Source organism: Octodon degus, unplaced genomic scaffold, assembly GCF_000260255.1.
Source record: "Octodon degus isolate 3935 unplaced genomic scaffold, OctDeg1.0 scaffold00062, whole genome shotgun sequence".
Lineage (NCBI taxonomy): Eukaryota > Metazoa > Chordata > Mammalia > Rodentia > Octodontidae > Octodon > Octodon degus.
In genome coordinates this window covers 1,891,639-1,896,144 of record NW_004524638.1, presented here as the reverse complement: position 1 = coordinate 1,896,144, position 4,506 = coordinate 1,891,639, and the positions used below count along the sequence as shown (strand labels likewise).

The 4,506-nt window shown below is 39.6% G+C and overlaps 1 protein-coding gene and 1 long non-coding RNA gene across 2 annotated transcripts in view; both read right to left on the bottom strand.

Moving 5' to 3' along the window:
• Asap1 (ArfGAP with SH3 domain, ankyrin repeat and PH domain 1) overlaps positions 1-4,506 on the bottom strand; it is a 393,896-nt gene that overhangs the window by 26,374 nt on the left and 363,016 nt on the right. The gene's annotated exons all lie outside the window — the stretch shown is intronic.
• Positions 1,554-4,506, bottom strand: part of LOC111817571 — a 6,806-nt gene continuing 3,853 nt past the window's right edge. Inside the window, exons 2-3 of the long non-coding RNA XR_002821734.1 lie at positions 3,706-3,839; positions 1,554-1,699 (exon numbers count right to left, since the gene is read on the bottom strand). This is a non-coding gene — a long non-coding RNA (uncharacterized LOC111817571). The remainder of the gene's footprint in view (positions 1,700-3,705; positions 3,840-4,506) is intronic.

Genomic DNA, 4,506 nt, shown 5'->3' with positions numbered 1-4,506 from the left:
TATTGATTATCAAAACTGTCCTATTAATCAGCTGTGAAACTGTCTCATTCATATTTATTTCTCAATTAAAAAAAATAGAAGAGTGCAGGCTGAAAGAATGGCCTGTGTTTGGCTTCTAAGTCTCCTGTAGTACGTGCGGTATCTATCAGACTGAAGTACATGGTTTGCTGGGTGGGGCAGCCCATGCCTATTGCAAGTTCAAGCCCAGTAGACAGACAGACAGACAGATAGAAAAATACAAGCTAGAGGGGAAAAAGTAATTGAATGGTTTAAGTTTTGCTATCCATGTGGCCCTGCCTCAATCAAGTTTTGCTGTACCTCAGTTTTCTCATCAGTAAAGTATTAGTGATCATACCCTCCGTACACTTTCCAAGGAAGCAAGGACAGAGGGAGAGGACAGAGAGCGATTCATGGGTTAAGGGTACACCTGGAAAATTCCAACTTTTGCTAAACAAGTGCCGTACATCGAGCTACATCTCCCTCTACGAGGGAGAACCAGGGTTAATGGTGGAAGCTGCAGGCCTTTGGGTGCACTAAGCTAAGTTCCAGGATGGTCTGTAGGTTGTTCTTGACAGACCCTCCCTAAAACATTAACTGTAAATTCAGTTAAAATTTTTTTGAATAGATTAACATTTACATAGCAGAAAAATAAGTGATTATCAAATAGCACATGTTGGGGAACCTCACACCCATGCCGCCACCCCCGAGAACATACTTTTGTTAGTCTCCTGCGCATTTTAAGCAAATACAAGCCCAAAGAAAAATATATTAACACATTCTTTACTATTTGAATATATCTGGTTTGAGTGTAGGTGGTAATCAGTCAAAGTTAAAAAAAGATTTATCAATAAATTTAGCAACAAAACAGTTCCTGACTTTGGACAGAGTCCAGATCACAAGGGGAACTTCTCCCTACACCCCAGCAAGCTTCTCTTCCCCCAAACCAGCTGATTTTGTATAGTGCTCTTAATCTTCCTTTTTTAAAAAATAGTAACCCTGAAGATCACATTAAATCCAAAGATAGCATGCTTCCCCCTTTTTTGTATTTGCATAGTGCTCCATTTGGTGGCTGTATCACAGAAAATCTACTCAGATGCCTGTAAGTAGACGTTTGCTTTGTTACAGATCTTTTCCTGTTACAGAATAGGAATAAATTCTTAGGACAGGGATAGCTGAGTCAGAGTGTAAGAAGATTTATAATTTGGTAAACACAGCTCATTTGTTTTTCATCACGTGCCAGTTTGTAGCCGTACTGGCAACGTACTAGAAGGTCTGTTTACTCTCAGATTTGCTGAGTGCGTTGCTAAGCACTGAATTTTTGCCAGTCACGAGAATCCCCCTTGTCTTTTTTATGCCTCGCATCACAACAGGACACAATTTAGAGAGCTGTCCTCATGAAGATCGTGCGCCACAGAGCAGGCACTCGGCTCTCCCTCTACGGGAAGGTGATGGTGACAACCTGCATATTCCAGAAACACATTCAAAATAGTTGTCTGCTCTGTTTTCCCCTGACAACTGGAAACAATATTGTAATCACCAAGACAAAATTTCTGAGGATAGAAAAAGTTATAGAATAGTGAAGAATTCAATGTATTAGAAATACTTACATATCACTTGAAGGGGTGGGCTTGGGGGAGGGGCTGGGTAAATTTGCTTCCATAATTTCATTAAAACTATTGTTTCCTACATTCTTGGCCAGCTGTAATGTAAGCAAAATAGAATACAGTGAGCTCTCCATTACTTTAATTTCCTATTATTTGTGATACTTGAATTGTTGGAGATACTTGGATATCTACTTTCCTTCATTTGACTCAGAACACAAACCATCTATTCATTTGGTCAGTGACAATTTGCTGAGCACCTTCCACATGCCAGGCACTAATGTTTGGTTAAGTGCTAAAAAAGGAGCGAACTACGTTCAGAGTCTAGTGGGACCAAGCCATTGACAGTAAAACTGTGATACCTACAAATACAATGCGATAAATGCCAAGAAGAAGCCAGTCCTGTCCTACACATGTACAAAGTACAGTATCTGCAATGGACTAAACATAAACAGGGTCTACTCTTAATGAATAGAACAAACCTCCAGCACATTTCTTTTTCACACTGACCAATTTACCCCTAGAGGGCAGTGAAGAAGCTGGCCTTCATTTAGATTTAGAAGTAGATTAAGATGCTACAAGTAACAATAGAGGAGGACTCAGGATTGCCCTACGTGGCTTCTGGCCACTTGCTCCCCGACCCCCAGTACTGGGGACGGAACCCAGGACCCTTGCCCTAAGCTACGTTTCCAGTGCTTTGTTACACTGACACAGAGTCTCACTAAATTGCCCAGCCTGGCTCAGACTTGTGATCCTCTTGTCTCAGTCTCGAGCGATGGGACTCTTTATAGGTGTACTACCAGGCCTGTTTTCCTTCTTTTTAAAAGACAGGGTGTCACTAGAATAGTCTAGGTTACCTCTGAACTTGAATTTACTACTTTAACCTAGACAGGCCTTACAATATGCATCAGATTCCCGAGTGCTGGGATTAGAGGTATGCACACCTGACTTCATTCATACATCTTTGAGATTAATGCAAAAGTGTAAAACAAATTCATGCAAAGAGGTCTTTGGATGAAAAAACTGTGGGCTTACTACACTGCAAGTGTTTAGCATTTGGATGTTCCTATTTCTCAGAGTCAAACCGGGTTTCATTATATGAGTCAAGGAGATGCAGGGAGCTCGTTTGTGTGCTAAAGGAGAATGTGTTAGGTCTGAGCCATTTGTCCAATATATTGTAGTGTAACAGGGAGCCGAGAATCAGCATGATAATTTGCAGCTTCCAAAACGAAGACCATCGTACAGATAGGACCTATCATCACTGCTTAACGGGTACTGTGAGGTAGAAGGCAGAGTAGATGAATAACCATCATGACTTTGTGGTACTTTTCTCCAGGCAAAACTAGTAGTAAGCCAGACTGTCAACTCTTTTTTGAGTTCCAGTTCATTTAAGTACTGCTCTGAGGATTTCTATTTTATTTTAAAAATTCTACTCTTAGTACAAAGATTGTTTTAAGTGTACCAGGGTTAAAATTTTTCAAGGCAGGGTTTATGATCACAAGGCATTAATTATAGGGAATGCCATGTGTTCCTTGGTTTTGGTATTTTACAGCAACCAATTTAGCTTGGACTTTATGAGAGCTCCACATTTGGGTGAATCATGATGGGAAGGGCAGTGTTTAAAGAAAAACAAAGTGTTTATAACTTTTTTTCATATTATAAAGCTAGGTACAAATTCACACAATTTACTCCAAGATAAAGAATTTCTGGGTTGAGGAGAAACTGGTTTTGTGACAATAGTTAACAGGGTATTCCTAATTTGTGTATACTTTAAAACAAAGAAAACCCTTTTAGCCATTATTTTTAATAACATTAGGTAATAGTAATACATAATTTTAACCACTGTTATAACGAATACTATTCAAAACCAGTTCTCAAAAGAGCAGCTTTGATTGATCATCTGAAAAGGTAAGAGCCAGTTTCACTGAGCTAACAGTAAATATTACATACCACAAAAGTTAAATTTTAAATATTTAAGCAAATTTATACAATTCAGAAATTAGAATTTCTTTCATGCAACAGAAACCAACCCAAAGCAACATATTAAACATACTCATAATGACAAACTTAAATGTTCTCTTCCAAAGTATAGGGCATGACTTACCAAGAGTTCAGAAGTTCCTAATTTGTCTAGTTCCAAAGACTGAATGCGAGAAATATGAACTCCCATTTCTCTATGGATGCCAGAACATTCTATACAGGTCAGAATACCCAGGTTGGTGGAAAGCCACGTGGGTTCTGTGGAAAGGATTTAATGAAACAAACACAATAGATAATTAATTTAGTGTGCTATCTATAGAAGATGCTAAAACAGTAAAACTTGCTAAGAATTATTATGTGTGAAAGTAAATGGAATACGGAGGTATGTGTAGAGGTCATTATAAGGAAAAGTTACAGTTTTCCTTCAAACTGAATCAAAACCAAAATGAAGCCATTTATCCTTGTAAAAATGTGAAATGGTCTTTGGCAGGATTTGAAGGTCCTTTAGGGACCACTTACAAGGGACCTTTGTGCTACAACAAGCTCTAACAGGTCATCCTTGCTAATGGCTTCCCCAAAAGTAGCTCTTGGTAGTAAGATAGCTGTAAATACTGACTATAAAATGTTTCTTTCAGTGACCCAGGCTGTCCCCTATAATTTCAAAGGGCTTCAGAATAGTGGGAACAACTCCTGTACTTCTATGTCACTAAAATCATTAGCGCGCTCTCTGTGCTACTTCTCTTTCATAGGTAAGTACCCGAGTATTTACTAGTCCTGTGCTCTTCCTCACACTATGTGAGGCGCTACCACAGTCAGGCCCAGAACAACTAGAGCACCGAGACTCCCCTGAGGGGCTTGTGAGGACCCGTGCAGCGAAGCCCAGGGCTGCAAGCAGAGCACAGAGTACGCAACGGTGCTTAAGGAG